Genomic DNA, 18,969 nt, shown 5'->3' with positions numbered 1-18,969 from the left:
ATTTACCATCTTAGTTTTAGCATCTTGAATTTTTTTGAGTATCAAATTATAAATTGGGATTTTCAAACTTGACAAAAAGGACATAGGAATAATTTGAAAACTGTGGGGCTTTTAGTGTGCTTTAAAAGTGTGGAGTAATGGGCATAATGTCACAGGAATAGCCTAATCATTGGCAGTTGCTCACTGAGTAAACATCTTTGCTGCTATTTTCTTATATCCAGATATCATTTCAGCAGGTTTTATCTGCTTTGTTAAATCAGGAGGTTGTGTTCCCTGGGTTATTTCCCTTTTCTTCTATGATATAATATTCTGTTCTGTTATTGTGTTATTGTGGGGGTTTTTTTTTGTTTGTTTTGAAACGTGATCTCACCATAAATCTTGAACTGTGCCCAGTTTACAAAGCAATGTTTATTTGTATGGATTGCTTGCCACTTCATTATCCAGCAATGTGTGTTGTCTGAAAATTGGATTAGTAATGACCTTATATTTTCTTCTCAATTACTGGCAGGTATTGAATTGTTTTGAGGGTGTGAACCAATTCCATCATGACTCCTCTAGGAACTTGCTTTTTCATTGGTGATTCCCCAGTGATATCTCTTTTTCTGGATTTATCAATTACCAGTTTCAAATCCACTTAGTACGTGCCAAGTTTAATTTGTGGGATGCTAATTTCCTAATGCAAATATCATGTGGTCAGATGCTTCAGTGAGTGTATAACCTCTTTCCTGTGGATGTGTTGATGATAATACAGTGAGATGTGATATAGTCATCAGCATCCTTCTGAGCAGCAGGTTTAGAGCTTTTATTCTGGATTATTTGACACTTTGATTTCTCTTTTGTGAAAGCAGTCTTGTCTGTGTGGTGCAGCCTTGGTTTAAAAGGTGTTCCCTGTTGGTGTTGCTGTTTAGTGTGCATGCTGCTTATGCTGTGAGAGACACTAAAATGTACCAGTGCTGTTTACTTGATGAAACTGCCTTAAAGGATATAAAACCTGGCTGTTGTGGACTAGAAAGTGGAATAATCTGCTCTTATGCAATTTATAACAGATGGAAATTCTTCAGCAACTTCCTTTGTATGCCTTTATCTATCTGTTGTATATTTTTTGTTATTTTAGCAGCAATGGATGCTGACAAAAAGTGCTTGATAATTAAATTACTATTTTGACCCTAAAATGACCTATTTGAGTAAAACTTTCTTATGCACACTTCTTTCTCTTTAGAGCTATAAAATGTTCTCATTCAGGTCCTCTGGACATTGTTTTGGCTTGTGCAATTTGGAGATGTTGGAATGCACTCGGGGCCCTGGGAAACCCAAGGTTAGAGTAACAGAGGGGGCTCTTGTTCTGTCCTTGGCTGAATGTCTCCCTAAGCAGCACTTAGGGGATACAGAATGTCCCTGGGCCAAACTGTTTTCCATCTAGGAAATCTGCATGACCTCACTTGTCACCTACTTTGTATAAATTATAACCTTTGTGCATTTAGTATATTTCCCTGCGTCTCATCCTCACTTGAAACTTTGAAGTTTCTGATATAAAGAGAATTGACATATGATTTACTTACTAGAATTTCTGTAATAATGTAGAGTTAACAGCACCTGATAACACAGAGATGATTGTATTACCAATACCCTGCTTAATTTATTTTTTTTTCCATGAAAATGTTAATGGAAACATAAGATTAATCTCAGAGTTAAAGTTCCAACACGTTTTGATAAAATTGATTTTTAGTCACTCTCTCAATACTTAGTGCTGGTTTTTACATTGTAGAGTCTAAAAGGTTCACTGACAGTTTTTCCCCGGCTGGAATAAGTATCCAAAATTAACATTCCTCCCTCTCCTCTTGGCCTCTCCACTGGGAGGACAGTAGTGTAAGCATCACAGGAGAAATAGCTAGGAGGCACTGGCTTAGATTTGAGAGAGAATGCTTTAATCCCCAGAGCTCCAGGGTATGCTGAAGAGTAGTGAATACCTCCATTTTTGTACCCCTGCAAAGCTTCTTTTGTAGGAAGTTGTATTTGTGTCAGGAAACAATTTCCAACATATGAATGCTAAAAAATATAACCAGTATAGACTACAGAAGCAGTAAGTCTAGAATATCCTCAATTCTTAGAGGGGATTCTGTGGTTTGGTTTTGGTTTGTGGTTTTTGGGTTTTTTTTTAATTTTTTTTTGTAATCTTGAATCTGATTTAAATCAAGGTTGAGCATTTCTTTACTATTTGATGTTTTTTAAGCAAAACACTGTGCTTGAGTTGCAAGCTCTTGTTGTAGTGATGCATCCTTCAGTCCAATGTAAAAAATGCTGCTATTGAAATTAGTCATGTGCCCAACAGGATTACACAGAGGAGCTGAAGGAATGTAGAAAAACATAATTGGGTGATGAAAATAAACAAAAATCTTTTTGGATTTCCTGGCTGCTTTCTATGAGCTCATCTGATGCTGTAAGTCAAGCACAGAAGTCTCAGTGGGCATTTGCTGAGTGCTGATGATACTTACTGCATCATTAGAATTTTGAATTGAAACATTTGAGGATATAATTAATTAGTTTATGTTAGTAAAGTGCTCTGTAAATACTAGCTATTATAAGGTAAACTGACAGATATTCTGGAAAAATGGTACAAGCATCCTTATTACTGTAAATCAATAGGTTTTATACCAGAGTTCTGCTTATTATTAGGGGCAATTTATAACTGATGAAGGGTTCAAAAGTGACCTGCAGCCTTGAGTCCTTAATTTATCACAGGAGCAGGACGTTGTTGACAGAAAAAAACAAATGCTGTGGTGCTTCCAGTACATCCTAACCTTGACCTGGAGGAAACGACTCCGGGCAGGATTGGGGAATTCTTGCTCCTTGCCCTGTAATTTGTGGCCTTTCTGTTACGATTGCCAATAAGGAGATCCATTACTCTGTCCTAAAAGTTGGATTTTATTAGTATTAACTATAATTTATTCTCCACTGAAGCCCAGAGAAATGGCTTCCCAATGTTATAAACAATGTCAAAGCACAGCAATAAGACCGTCTCTGTCCCAGAGAACTTACATTTGAGCTCTTAGGAAGCCTGGCACTCTTACAAATGACTGTCCATCAGATTTCCATGTGAGGCACTCACATTACTGTGGGTTGAATTATTTGAGTTGCTCTGTGTGGGTTGAATTGTTTGAGCACTTGGGAGCTTTGGTTAGTGGGGGTTTTATGATTTTTTTTTCCTCTTTTAAATCAGGTTTTACATTTCAGTTTAAACTATTCTTGCATAGCAAGTCACCAATATAATGTAAATAGAAAAAAATCTGTAGCTGATTAGTCTCCATGTGCAATCACAGGGAATAGAATTCTTAAGCTTTCCTTTTGCTGTGGTGAGTTTAAAAATCTTTGCGGTTTTCTTAGTTATCACAAAGTTTGATAGGAGCAGCAGCCTTTCTCAAATCACTTTTTTCTCTCTGTATTTTTTTATAAATAGGAACTAAGTTCAATTACTTTCCAATCAAGGAAGATTCAGACAGCCTCTTATGTGAGTAAATAAACCTACAGCTGTTATATTTGTCAACATTTAAGTAACAAAATAAAAATAGGGCACATCTTCACTTCCTTGTGGCCAAACAGAAAAGAATTGGGAAGGGAGGAGTTCTTCAGATAACATAAATATTGCTGACAAGGCAATGTATGTTCTGAAATACTTCCCAGTTTAAGTTCCAGGAATGAACACAAATATCCAGGCTATTAAAGATGTACTTTTAGTGTATTTGTCACTCTCTAAGAGTGTAAATGCCCCAGTTAACACAAATCCTTACAGAGATCTTTGTTTGAATACTGTTAAATAAAATGCATACCTAATTCAGAGGCTAGCTGTGATAAAAACAAACAAACTTTATTCAATATTCCTCTCCCCCTACTTGGACCTCTCCCAGATATTGACCAGTGAAGTTGGCAGTGTGGTGGGGGAAAGAGCAAATGGTTATTACAGGAGTTCTTAAACCTACTGAGTTCCGTCATCCTCTTGCCCTCTTGAGAGAATTGCTTTGATCCTGTTTGTAAATCAGTTTAATCCCTGTAAACAAGTGTGAGGGACTGAAAATGTTTGGTGTTTCCAGGTGATTGTTTAACTTAGTGAGCTTTTAGTGACAAAGATGTGCTGCTTTCCTGCTTTTGAAATGGATAACACTGGAAATGCAGTTTATCAGAATAGAGAACTCAGTGAAATCTTGGAAGCACAGGCAATGTAACAATGTGGTTTGTGTTTAATGCTTTCACTCTTAATGTTCCTAGGCTGTATTCAATAAATAATTCCCTTTTCAACTGGCTCCTACACTAGAGTGTTTCTCAAGCTATTGGTGACACATGGAAAAAACTTATTTTCCAGAGGTCAAGAGTAGAAATGTATGGCTGTATGTATGGGCTGTATTTATGGATTGATGCACCTGAATCAGAGGACTGAAAGCAAATTCCTCTTTCAAGTTTTGAACTTGATTAATTTAATTGCTAAAAGACTGCATGTGTGATTCTTCATAAGCTCCAAAGACATTGAGATAGAAAAAAAGCAATAGATATTGGTGTATTAATGATAGCCATCCTCACAAATCATCTTGAAGACCAACGCACGTTCAGAGATATAAGGAAAAAAAAGCAGGGAGGTCTATGTTTGTAGAAACATTTGCAATATCAGGTTTTGTATAAAATTCAAGGTGTTCCTGAATTTCATGGTCTTTGATTTCCATCCTTTCTGTAATTATAAATAACCCTTTCCCTCATTCACCTGCTCTAGAGTGCAAAGAAATACAGTCAGACACTTGCCTGGAAATACAGAAGCATTTTTGACACTTTTTTCCATGGGAGTTATTCATTATGGTAATGGTAGTGTGTGATGTGCAGTTTCTGGATTTATGACCCGTTCTCGATAAGCGTGAATCCAGCCTGCATGTGCATCTTTGATAAGGTTCTAATTGGATAGCAGTGACCTTTCTGAATGTAATTCTAGGAGGAAGATTAAAAAGCAGTCCAGAAAGTGACAGGTTTGGGACAATAACATATGAATTCAGCTCTGCTGGCAGGCATGAGATGTAAGCCATGATAAATTAGAGGCAGGCCAAGCAGGCTTGTGAGTGATTGCTCATTTCTGCTGCATCCTTGGGTAAAATCCCGTGAGTAACACCAGTGCTGCCATAATTCTGCCATATTCAGTGTTTACTGATTTTGCATGCTATGGAATTACACAGCAGGGAAAGTTTTGGGGGACACCAAGGAGAGCCTGCTGATGCTGTCCCCTTGTGTGGTAGGGGAGTCTTAGATTTGTTATCCTCATAACTACTTTCTAATAGCTTGCTTCTGCTGGCTTCCTGCTCTAATTAAACTACTTTCACAAAAGTGATCTTTATCCAGTGTAGGATTAAACAGATTACTAATTGAAACGACAATAATTCAACCTGATTCTGCACAGATATATTTATATATTTTCCTTTGAAAAGAAGATAACCATGAAGTTGGGTTGTGGAACTTTTTCTACGTATGTGCTTAGACACTTAAGTTAATGTAAGAATGCACTGGAAATAAAAACTGAAAAAAAAATCATAAAATCATATTGAAAGTTCATTTCAATAACAGTTTTATAGTTTGGTTATGTTGCCAATTGTCCAGAAGAGTCACCAGATGCTTCCTGTGTTGACACAAAAATATGGACTTTCAAGTCACTTTCTAATTTAGGTGAAATTCTTGCTATGCTATATGAAAAGCCATTACTTTTCAACCTCCAAAGTGGAGAATTCAAATAGTCATGAGTTTTAGCCTTTGAAGTAAAATGGTGATGGAGGCAGAAAGATGTTATGAATGTAAATGGAGTTCTGGGTAACTGAGTGTCATAGAGGTTACTGGAGTTGTAAACAGGGATTTGTACTTTTATTTAAGTTTGTAAATTTAGCCACATGGGAAATAAAAACTGATTTTGTATTTTGATGCGTAAGCTTATGACAAACATATTTAAATCAAATCCCCTGGTACTGGTGATATTTGTGAGAGAGGGATGTAATTATTTATTAATGCCTTGGTTTATTGGAGCATGCTGATAAAATGAGCTGTCGCTACCTCCTGATAGTTTGTTTTGTTTTACCCTAATCTGTCCTGAAACATTTAGAAAATAGGTCATAGTAAGTAAGTCAGAGTTTGCAGGGCATGGCTGTCATTTAAATCTTAATAGTCTGCCTCACGGAGATACCTAAAAGCAGATAGAAAATTAAATAATTTGCTGTAATAATTTGACAGCAGGAGTTTGGCAGATAAGTTTTTCAAGTGAAAAGCCATATTTTGGTAATTCTCATATGAGTGTTTTAGAAGAAGGTTGAAAAAGGGAGGAGTTCTTGCTGTTAGCAAAACTTGCCAGCACAAATGTCCATTAATCAGTCCAAATTTGACTTCAGAATTGTGCACTTCACAACCAACTCCATGTGAGAGACACAGGGCTGCAAACATTCCTGGAACCAGCAGCAGCCCCCCTGGGTGTGTGTTTTAATGGTGTCAGGTAATTCAGGGCTGGTCTCACAGGTGAGGTGAGAACTGTTCAACATGTGAACAAGAGTTAGACTTTCTGAAAGCAGAATTGTCAAATATGATTACTTAATGTTAAATAAGGTTCAGCACTTACATTTAAGATCTTATCTACCCGATTTTCGTAAATTCTTTGGTGCTGCTAAATTCAGTGTCCCATTCTCGGGTACATAGAGGATTTGGCATCTAGAGGATCTGGGTGATTTTCTATTATGCCATATACCAATATATGGGGTGTTTTTGTCATGTGAGGTATAGGTGTTTATTTTGTTTTAAAGTTTTGAATATTTTAATTAAGTGATCCAGGTTTTCAGAGTTCTGACTGAACAGTTTGAAATAAAAGAGTGCTGTAGCCAAGGAATGTCTTAGTCTGCCCACATAATACAACTGCATCTTTGCTGTTATTCTTAAACTGATAATTTAGAATATAACTGGAATATGTGCTATGATGCCATGTAAATTTTGGTAACTATTTCATAGTCATTCAGAACAATGAGTTAAAAATGGCTGTTCATTTCTGAACAGTGGATAATTAAAAGGTTAGATGAAGAAAAAAAAAGCAGGTGTGCAAAAAAAAATAGTAGTGATTCTTGCTGTTGTAAATTGGCGTTATGGCATTTAAGCTGGTGGGCTTGGTGCAGTTTCTGTAGTTATTTTGTTCAGGCATTTCATTCAATTTTCCTTGTTACAATACCGAACCAGTTGTCTTGCATGGTTGCTTTGGTTTTTAAATCCTAATGAAGTTGTCATCTTACTATAAAAAGAATCTCTGAAAGTGGGCATGTGCTTTGAGATGGAGGTAATGTTGGCTTACAAAATCAAAATGCAAACAATACTTTTGAGACAGCAGAATCTTCAATGTTTGTTGAAGTTGTTTGTAATGTCTTAACATCACATCTAGTAGCATTGAAGAAAAAAAAACCCAAAAAGACTGTAAAAGGAGTCATGGCAATGTTGATGAGGTAGGATGATAGTTCGAATGTCCTTCTGGAGATGGAAAAGACTGCAATAACCGAAACGTAAAAATGGACTCTCTCATTTTATGAGAGAAACTCATAATACACACAGAGCTATTTATTTTATTACCAAATTTTCACTGTTAATTATCTCCTCCCAAGCAGATGAGGCTGGTGGGTGAATACATCTTGATTTGCGTTAGCAATTTTCCCGATAGGAGCCCAAGTCCGGCGCTGCAGACGCTCCTTGGTTTTGTCGCCCCAGCCCTTTCATGTTTTCCATGGAAAGGCGACGTTTGTCCCCCACAGGCAAACTCCCAAGCTGCTGTTGTGTGGAGAGCCAGGGAAATCAAAGAGCCACCTACTGACCCCACCTATTGTCTGGCCTTGTCGCCTTCTATCAGCAGCACGCCGCAATCAGCGCGCTACACGTGTACCTCGCGCCTGCCTGGGCTCTGGCAGGGCCCTGCCTTGCACCTGTTTGCTTATGCATGAGCTGGGCATGTTTGAATCCAAAGAGCTGACAGGGAGGCAAGGAAAAGGGGGAGGGAGAGGAGGGAATCACCACCAGGCGCTTTTCATTAGGCTGCTTGGAGGAGCCAGGGCGCAGCGATGCTGGGGAGGCAGAGGAGGCGTTGGCAGAGCCCACCGGTGTGTTATCAGATTGGGGGTTTTAGCAGATGTGGAGAGTTGATCATGGCATATGAAAGGCATCTGTTTTTGTTTTTTTTCTGTTTATTTTATTTCTTGGCTTTGATCTTTGATGCGGAAAGATGGCCTCCTTTGAGGGCGATGGGGGAATCTGTACTTTTCTTGAATGGAACCTTACTTTGCACTTTTACCAGCTTTTATTCTATTCAGCATAAGTAATGATGACAGAAATCCACTCTGATATCAGCTAAGAAATCTAATCTATCCAGTCTGCTGGGTCTTGTAGGCATATGTTTGCAATTGTTACAGAGGGGGGTCCTCTGATTTTTCCGTGTTATGTGTAGGAGCCGCATTTAACCTTGTTCATCAAAGGCTTTTTAATTTTTTTGTTAGGCATTTCTCCTACTAAATCTCCAGTAAGAGTGTGTGGGAACATAAGAAGCATAAGAAAATAGATTCCATGTACTACTGTGTATTTCTTGTCTTTTCAGTGTTTTGAATAAGGTATAGGAAACACTTATTCCAGGTCAACCTGATAAATGTAGGTGCAGGGCCACATTCTTGATTTCTTGTTTGCACCTGCCCAGGGAATATTGATTATTGTCCTCTAGGCACAGACGTATCAAATACCTTCAGTCATTTCCAACTTTTTTGGTTCTTCCATGTGTTTCTTTCCTTCTTGCTGTTGGCTGTCCTTTGGAAATCTCACTTTTTCTCAAAGCACTGTATAAAGATAATGTCTAATTTGGGTATTCTTACTAATTATGTGGCTTTCTTAAGGTTCTTTGCAGAGAATAGGAACCTAATGCCCATTCTAGAGTTAAATTACAAAGTTCTGTGGGATAAGGCTCCCTGATAAGTAGATATTAGCTGTATTAACCAATATCTAGCCTTACACTATATGGATATGTCAAGCAAATTTGCTGTCATTCAGAAAATGCCTGAACAATTTTGATTCCCAAAATTGATGCGTTTTCTATTGATATTTAGGCTTTATTAATGCCAACAGGTTTTAAATTCCTAAAGCTTGGGTCTTTTATGTGTAGTCCTTCAGAAGGTGATTGAACATCTGAATGCCTTTGAGAACATGGACCCTGTGTGATTGTTGCATTTGAAAGTGGGGCTTGGGTTATCAAAGGATCCAAGGATACTCTTGCAGTATTGCAACTCTAACTCAACAGATGCTTTCATACACAGAATTACAGGAGAGTAAATTAAATGACAAATTGCCAAATGTTGTGAACTTAGAGCTACTATAAATCTTACTTGCCTTGCCAATGGAATTTTCTGCCAAATGCACACCTAACTACAAATGTTACACTGATCCCTCCTTTCTCCCTCTTCTTTTTTAGTGTTACCTTTATATCTTGATGAGAACCAACAAAAATTTAAGATGGTGGAAAGTTTTATGTTCCTCTGCAACAGGAATGTTGGCTTCTTTTATGTGGAGAAGGGTCTTAAATGTGATTTTCAAAAGGAACTCCTGTTATTAAATTCATATTGTGCTTCAAGTATTCCTGTAAAATCTTTCCATAAGGTAAAATTTTCATGCTATGAAATGTAACTTTAGTGTTTTAGCATATTAAAGGGGATTTATTTTATATGTTTCATTACTGTATCAGAAGTAGTGTTTTTTTTTTCCCAGTGCAAATGAGCCTGTGCTTCTAATAAGCTTCTTCCAACATTTCACCTCTAGTCTGTTGTCCCATACAGCTGTTATCTGCCAAAAGGGGAAATAAAAACAAAGAACTAGACACATTCCTGAGGTGTAATTTGCCCATTCATCTATGGTAGATAAAGCATGGTCAGTCCTGTAGTAAGTAGAGCAGCATTTGCAGTTGAATACGTGTAATAAATTCTGGGAAGGCTCCACCTCTTGTGTTGCACAGGGAAGTCTTGGGGCTGTTGTGTCTCTGTGCCCCACACAGCCTGAGCACATGAACACTTTTTGCATTCAGAGTTTTAGTGCTTGGGCAGAGGGATGTACATCTGCAGGCCCTTGCATGACTAATTTCATGTCAGCAATGGGTTTTACTGCCATTTGAATAAGAATTTGTAGTAATAGCTGTAAAGTTTCCAGATGGTTAGACTGGTAAGTTTTAAGGCCACTAAGTCTTAAAATATTTATGTTTTTTTTTAACTGCCTAACTTTCTTGAGCACAAACATTTAGTTGTTGTTTTTTCCATCAGCATTTACTAGAAATATTCTCTGTTCCTCACATTAACCCATGTATTGTAAAGCAACTGCCTTTCAGTAGATTTTTTGTTCTTTGACAGCTGTTTTGATCTGTGTACCTAAGGATTGACTGTGTACCTAAGGATCAGCCATGACTCCAAGGCATGGGTATAGAACCCCTTTTGAATTCAAGGGCAGTAATGGGAATTTACCCATACTGTGACTCCTTCCCAGTGGAACCACTACACACAAAACCATTTCCTTGCCTTTGGGAGTTTATACCCTGTTTAAATCCTGGTGGGTTTAAAATTTCCAGAGGTAACTTTTGCCTTCTCTGCAGCTTTCTGCACATATCCCTCAGAGAGCCATGGATTTAGCTCTGGGACATCCCTGCCAGGCTGCAAAGACCTGGGACCTGTTGCTGGTAGTTAGACCATGAACACATCCATGAGTTTCTATTCTGAGCATAGTTAAGTTCAATGAGCTTCAGAGCTGGAGAAGAGTCTCCATATCCCTGTCTTATCTGTTCCTCTGCTTCAGGTGTAAAATTGCAAACAACATTTCAGCTTCACAAGATACTGCAGCTACAGATGGAAATTTCAAGTTGAGGAATAAAGTAATTCCCATTGGACTCTTCTATATGACTGATAAATGTTTTATTTTTTTTCTGTATGCTTTGGGGTTTTCCTTCAAGCTTTTAAAATTAGAGTAAGCTCATTTTCTCTCTTTGGCACTGGAAATTTGTGTGTCAATTTGGATTTTGGAAAGTTCTTTAAACCATCAAATCTATAAGATGCAAATGAGTGTTTGGGAGTCCTGTGAGTTTTACAGGTCTTATGAACATTTTTGTGTTGACATTAGTATTTATTACGAGTTAGCCATTGTACCATGGTGGATGACTTTTCCTGTGAGAGTTTTAGTCTTTATGGACACGTGCAGGACATGCAGCAATGCACTGGTGATTTGCAGCATGTTTGTCAGGAGTCCAGTACTAGCCATGGGGATATATTCCCACAGGTCCCTGTTGTTTTCTATATCTTCAATAGATTTAGGTCCTTTACTAACATTACTCAGTCTCCAGCATCCCTCTCATCCAATTCACAGCTTGAACCTCCTTACCTACTAATACATGTCCTTGCTGCCTGAAGAATGTACTTTGGAAGGAATACTTAAAGAGGAATAGATTACTGGATTGGTTACATCCAGATTTGTCACAGACATGATCTGTATAAAATATTTTCATGACAGAATATTTCATTTCTAGTTTATCTTTTCTGTGCTCTTGTTTTGGCTGTCAATTAGTGATCTCTTCTTTCAATTTTTTTTCCTTTAAATTTTGCATATTTTCTTTTTAGCTTAATCATTTCTAACTATGGTTACAGATAATTTGTGAAATAACAGGGAACCACACAAAAAGCAGAAAAGCTAGAGGAAAATGCTTTTCCAGGAAAATGTCAAAATTGGATAATTTCTTTTCTCTCTCTCATTTGTCTGCTTTTTTTTTCCTCCCCCCTTCACTGGATGTATAATTACCTCATTGTTTCAGTAATGTGAAACAAAAATTAGATGCAAGAGGAAAATCTAAATAGAAGGACTCTAAAATGCTTTTTCAAAATGAAGAATTTAACTAAACCACTCTAAAGTCCCCTGCTGGGCTCAGGCAAGCTGAAATTAATTCAAGAAGGCAGATAAAAATTTTAACCAGCCCGAGTGGAGATGACGGATGTGACAGCTCTCAGTTAAAATGTCTTTTAGTGGCAAATGCATGCATATTAGTCAAGTGATGTGACATAACCGTCCTGGGTGAAAGAAGATGAACCAATGACCATTTGCATTGAGAACAAAAGAAAATTTAGAAGATTGCAACGTAGAAGAGAAGGAAAAAAATAAGTTAACATTCTGTTTCTGTGTGTAAACCTGTACCTTTGAATATATATGCATGTGTGTATGAAAGAGGCAGCTTAAAAGATTGTGTGGGTGGCAGGAAGTAACTTTTAAGTTTAATATTTTTGAGTTTTCTTTTTACAGAAGAATTCAAAAGCAACTGTAGGCTTGTTTGAATGGGGTCTATGAAAATTAATGGCTTTTCTTTACTCTGTGCAATAATGGCAAAAAAAGGAAAAGGCTGAGTTGTGTGCTGTTAATGCATTCACTTAGATTTAGAAGTATTTCTCTTTTGGAAGAGGTTTTTGGCTCCTTCAGGGTCTTCTCAGACTGAGAAGATGTCCAGGAAGAATGGGAGCAGATTTTAATCAGGGATTAAGTGAGGATGCAGCCCATTGTGAAACACTACAACAGAAATAAGTAACATCTGGAATAGACCTTGAAGAAAAGAAATTACCTGCAAAGAAAACACACTGAGAAATATTGATCAGTTTTCCACATGATTGTTTTATTTCTTTTAGTTATGCTTTACAAGCATACGCTACCAAGTCACGGTAGCTCCCAGTTAGAGCTGCCTGGATAATTTCATTACGGTATTATTCTTATTTTTCCCCACCATAATCAAATTGCATTATCATAATTTTGTTATTCAGCTGCACCTCTCACTGTGTACCTCAATAACATTCAAGGCCACATCTGGAACTTCCTGCCCTTAAAAGCTGTGGGGAGAGTGGGAGCAGGGGCATGGGAATATCCTTCTAGGAACACTTGGTTGCAAAATAAGTCATACGTCCAAACTCTGCTACAGAGGGAATTCTCTCTAAAGGTTAATGACTGAAATCTAAAATCTAATTGGGCATTTGGGATATGGCTACTTTTGGTATCTTTCTGTGTGAGATTGTGAATAAATTGATCCTTAACATCTTAATTTTAATACCCAGTAAAAAAAAAAAAACAAAAAAATCCATTTGTTTTGTTTCCAGTGGTGACATTTTCAAATATGCCCTTGTGCAGCATGCTCTGTGATTCCATTTCACTTCAAAGAAGCAGCATTCATTAAGGGAGTTTTAACTATTGAACAAAGTACTCTAAAACAGGGTCAGAGGGGTAGGGACTGTAAAATGCTGACCTGTTCAGAAATAAACTGCAATTCAGCAAGCCTATGGCAAGCTACTCATTAACATTTTAACAAGGGTAGCTAATGGCACAACAACCGGATAACAGCAATGTGTCTGTATACATTTGTTCTGTGGATTTTTTAAATCCCTGTTCATGGTTTTTTTTTGAAAATAATGTTTATCATGTTTAAAAAGGTGATCTTAGTTATTATAAAGATTTGCTGGAGAGACCAAGTCAAAAGAGGAATGTTTTCTGCATTTATTTTCATTAAAATCATGTAAACAAATATAGGGGTTTTTTTCTGTCTCTGATGCTTATTGCAGGCGTGTATGTTGAGAACATCAGAGTGTAAATCAATTCCTCTAAACCTGTCAATGTTCAGGTTTTCTCTGTGTCTTCATCAGGGTCTGTCTTGTCACACTTTGGTAGATCTGAGCTTGAAATAGCCATAATTCCAGTTTCCTAGCTATTCCCCTGACCTTGAGCAAGGCTTCTCTACCCTTTTTGTGCTTCAGTGACCAATCTGTAAGATAAAAGACTTTTAGCTTTTCCCAGCATCACATGGACACTAAATATTAACTGCTTTTTTGAGTTATAGTGTGCATACAGTTAATGTACACCCTTATGGACAGTGTGCAGCCTCTCTGGGGGAAGAGACCAAGGTGATTTCCATAGGTTCATGCCTGTGACCCCAGAGTTTCCTGTTGTGTACCTGGAGATCACAGAATTGCTTAGGTTGGAAAAGACCACTAAGATCAGCAATGATTGATGCATCTGGAATCCAGTAAAAGTATCTGAACAATCTCACAGCTTCATGTTGCTGCCTCATTCGGTAAACTAAATAGTGAAGAAGGGGTATAAAATAAAATATGTGGAGTATATTGCACGAGAATAAACCTTGTATGAATAAAAGTGTCTCTGCTTAAGAGTTTGATTGTTTTAAGTGAAGTCACTCTTAATTGGTGTGCTTAGCATGTTGCCTACCAGGATATTGTCTGCCTCTCTCAGTAGGGAATAGATTTAATATTTCAGGAGGAGGGATGTTGACCACAGAGGAAATTTCTGCTTGGCTGGCTTTCCAAATTATGTCCAGTTGAGGCATATCTAGATTATTTCTCTGTCCCCATAGTAAGGTTATTTCAAACACTAAAAATTATATTATATTATTATCATTTTGTGTATTTAAAATCCAAATGACACTTTCAAGTGACTTAGTCTCTATTGAGATTAAAATTGCAATTTTATGACCTTTGAGGCATGTGTACCTCACAAGACAACAGTGCTGCTTCAACTGTTACATCTGTTTGTACTTGGTGGATTCTATCTCAAAAATAAAGCATCAAATGCTGCCAGGGTATTTTCTGTAAATAAATCAATAAAATTGTATTAAAAAAAAAAAAAAAAAAGAGAGAAAACACAACTTCTAGAAAGGAATCCAGCAGGATGCTTGCCATGACTATGGTGTCTTCAGAAAGGCTAAGAAGCTTACTGGAATGCAGAGAACAAGAACTTTACTGCAAGCCAGAGTTTGAAGTTTTTTGTCCAGATGTCTTTTCTGTCATGCTTTTTACTGTTATTTCTGGTTTCTCTCAGTGTCAGGTGTTTTTTATGGAACTTAACATTATTAATATTATATTGGAAGGTTTGAAGACATCATGTTTATACAAATGAATGGTCTGGTCTCCACAGTAAGGGTCTGGTGTCTCAGTAATTAGGATCTTGGAAAGGGAGGCATGCTAATACAGAGATCTCTTTAGAGATCTGATTTAGGCTGTTCTGGAGGTCTATTTACTTTCACATATGGTTTCAAAGGCAAAATATGTATTAAGATAATGTGTGAAAAATAGTATAGTTAAACTCAGTGCAAGATCCTATGGAAGGGGAAGGTGATATTTACTTATCAAATGTTGAAGCAAGCTGTTTGCATGCACTCCAAAGATGTTCCCAGAAGAAGATGTTTGTGTCTGCATGGTCAGATCCAGGTCACTTGTGCAAGACACAGGAGACAAGGGATAAAAGTTCCTCTTGACTGACAATACGAGGACAGATGTTTGGTCTTGACATAAACATTATTATGTTTATGTTAAGATCAAAAATCTGTCCTGTTATTGTATTCCTGTGTGCCTTGCAACTGTATTCCTGGCAATGACATCCTTCAGCATCCATATATGCCATTATTTCAAACTTTTGTACTGTTCTTATTCTGGTGTTAACACACAGATTTTAATTTATATTTTATTCCTACCAGTCTTGTCTTTTTTTTCCCCCTTGATAAAAATCTGTACAATAACCTTTTAGGAAGGGTATATATGATTCTCTCCACAGTAACTCTAATTTTAGCTCATTGGAAACCATGGGAAACATTATCTTCTGTAATTTTGTGATACATACACAGCTAGAAATGTATGCAAGTTATGATTATGAGTATAAGACATTCAGGTGAAATGATGAAGGGGCTGTAATTCAGTGTACTTTTATCAGAGTGTATCCTTTCAGCGATGAAGAATTTCTCAGGGTTTTTAACAGTTACCTTGATCATGAATTTGCTTTTCCCTCTCACTTTGCACCTCTATGCTCATAGGGCTGGTTTACTTCTGACTGCTAAGTAACATTTTTTGCTTTTTCTTATACACACATCCTGCTTTGTAACCATCCTGTCAGGTCTTTCTGCAGCTTACCCATACACAGCTGTTGCAACTTTTCCAACTGGTGAAGATGTACTTTGTTTATGAATATCATTATTTATCACTATTTGTTCTTATTTTTATGAATTTTGTCAGCAGTTAGTGCTTTATCAAGATGTAAATGCTGATGCCTTGATTCTGAGCTCCATGTTTAAAAGGCTTGGAGGAGCTGGACATGGAGCATGAGCTCTGTGGCTCAGAGTTCCTCGTGAGGTGTTAACCCTGGGATTCATTGAGTTTGCAGCCACTTTCTCTGAACCCATCTAGCACATGGAATAACTCTGCCATGTGTCTTTTTTATTCCACAATCTGTTCTCCCTCCCTTTGCTGTAATTTTGGCTCTGTGCAGTACTCAGAGGTTCCATGCTGCAGAATGCTTCAAGGGAGGATGTTTCCACTTCACGTGGAAAACTCTCCCAGACCTTTGAAGCATTCTCCAGAAGGATGACACACTAAGTGCCTTATTCCCACGTGTTTGTAGATGAGCTGCCTTAAGGCTATGGTTTAGCATTTATTATTACTGGATCTGTATTCAGAGTCTAAAGATGAGAGCTCTGTGCTGTTTGGGAGGAGGCAGATGGTATAAATTTAATGAGTTGTTACTGGTTAAGCACTAATGTGTAAATGTTATCTATGTCTTGCTTCATGATTCTGTGACTTCATACCAAATGTACTCCTGTTATGGAGCTACTACTGGAATTTGCCTCAAAAATCTCAACATATTGATTAAAATAATAGTATCAAGTGAGATTGGTTCCCACAGGGAGGATTTGAGGCTGTTAGGAGGGAGGTGCAAGTTAGAATCTTATAGACACTGGGGTGAGGCACACTTATGCAATTGTGCTAATTTTGAAAATCTTATTGATATGTAAAATTTTGCATCTTCTAAAATATATTAGTATGAAGAGATTTAAACCTTATTTTCCCCAAAGTATGTAAACCAGCATAAACAGACAAAGGTGCCTTACCTTGCCTCTTCCTTGTTCCCTGACAGTTATACTCAGTCATCCCTTCTTGTGTCAGAAGGAGTTGTAGCCAGAGAGTTCCTCCAGATGGGGGATCTAATCTAGGTTTAAAAAAATCCTCTGTAGTAAGTGTGCATGTGTGTTTAGCCAAATTTAAAAGTTTGTCCAGATCCCTTTTAAACTGGATTACTCCCCAGGCCACTTCAGAATAGGTCACACAAGTGCTTGCAGTGGTCCAGCACAAGGGAGGATGTGGAGCTGAGAAACTGGAGAATGCAGGATAGAGAATTCCACCAGGACTGGGGTGAATGAGACCTGCATTTGGCAGTAGATTTAACATGGGCCTTGATAAAACCCTGTTCTTAGGCAGGAATGTAGAAAAAGGCTCTCAGAGAGGAGTCTCTTAGCATAAAAATGTGCCCAGTGTGGCCTGAGGGACAGAGACACAAATGATGCTGTAATGCTAAATGTGACTTAGGTTATTAAAAGAAGATAAAGTAATAATAAGTATTTTATGGAAGAACTGCATTACAGTGAGAGGGGAAGAATGTCATTCTGAAATGCACTGCAAATTATTTCTATATCTAATCAAAGGTTTAGTGCTGGTTCATCACCATTTTCCACCTGCTGCTTATTCACAGCTTACCATTTGTTGAGTCCTATAAATGTCATGAATTCATCAACTTCCCTGTTAAGCCTTTCAAATGCCAGAGAAAGGCAGCAGGTATTACTGAGGGGCCCTTTCTTCTCTCCTTCCCAGTCATCTTTGCATCTTCAGTAATTTCTTTGAATTTTCTTCTGCTTCCCAATGCTTTTGCTGTTAATCATCCCTCGGTGGTCACTCTAATGAGTCTTCTGTGGAAGTGCTGGGCAGCTCTGTCTCTTACCCAGCCTGTTGGCAAACAGGGAATATTCTGGGAACTGCCAACACTGATGTCTCAGCCTCTCCATTGAGGATGAAAGCAAGTCTGGGTTAGCAGGAGTTTATAGATTTAATTGCTTAGATACCAAAATAAAATGTCCCAATCCCAGTGAAACCGTACAGATTAATTATACCTGAGTTTTTCTTCAGGCTGATGTTAGTGGTTGCAGGAATGTGCTCTGCCAGAAATTTGTTGGTGTTGATATGCAATAAATCTCTCTTTTAATATTAACCTTAAGTTTCTTTGTTTATGTTGTGGCAATACCTACAGGTCTACAATACCTACAAGAATCATAACCTCCTGTGTACTGCTCAAACAGTAATGAAAGCACTAATGAAAAATGTACTCTCTAGTGTTTACTGTTATACTTAATATTATATTCCTCACTTCTTTTGAAACTTAAAATAATTATTACCTTCAAAACATCCACACTTATTTGTTTTGCAGGTGGTATTTAGATAGTGGGATAAATACAGATAATGCTTAAGAAAACATTTAAAAGCTCATGCAGTATTTTGCATAAAATATTGTGTTCTACAGTATGTACTACAATATGATTTGTGGTATTATTTTAAATTGTTTATATTTATATAATTAAAAAAACCATGTTACAGAAAGGAGGGACTGTTTAGGTAGCACTGGAGAGAGCCTAATGTGGAGCTAAAGAAAGCAGTTGATTTTAAGGGAGATTTGGAATAAGAAAAAGTATGTGGGGGATAGATATATTGAGCTCTTTTTCTCTTAAGCTCTCAGGAGCAGCATTCTAAAGGATACATTGCAGGTAGTCATCTGAGAATGAAAGTTCTATTTCTGTGAAAAATCATTTAGAATCCACCTGTTTATATTTCACAGAAGTGGTGAGTGCAAGATGTATAAGTGATTGAAGATTGTGTGACTTGTAAGGGCAGAAGTGTGAATGAGGCTGTTTTACTTCTCCTGGGAAGAGGGTTGCATTTTACAACCCTAAGCCTAAAATTGCTTCATTTCCTGCCAGAAAAATCATTAGAATTAACACACATGCAATGCTCACTCTAGAGGCAAGATTTTTAAAGCAGTTTAGGAGAGGGAAATAGGGGCAACTTT

The 18,969-nt window shown here is 37.5% G+C and overlaps 1 protein-coding gene across 1 annotated transcript in view; it reads left to right on the top strand.

The window, feature by feature from the left end:
* ROBO2 (roundabout guidance receptor 2) overlaps positions 1 to 18,969 on the top strand; it is a 435,712-nt gene that overhangs the window by 68,377 nt on the left and 348,366 nt on the right. The window lies entirely within an intron of this gene.

This window comes from Ammospiza caudacuta, chromosome 2 (assembly GCF_027887145.1).
Source record: "Ammospiza caudacuta isolate bAmmCau1 chromosome 2, bAmmCau1.pri, whole genome shotgun sequence".
Classification (NCBI taxonomy): Eukaryota; Metazoa; Chordata; class Aves; order Passeriformes; family Passerellidae; genus Ammospiza; species Ammospiza caudacuta.
This window is presented reverse-complemented; position numbering and strand designations above follow the sequence as displayed.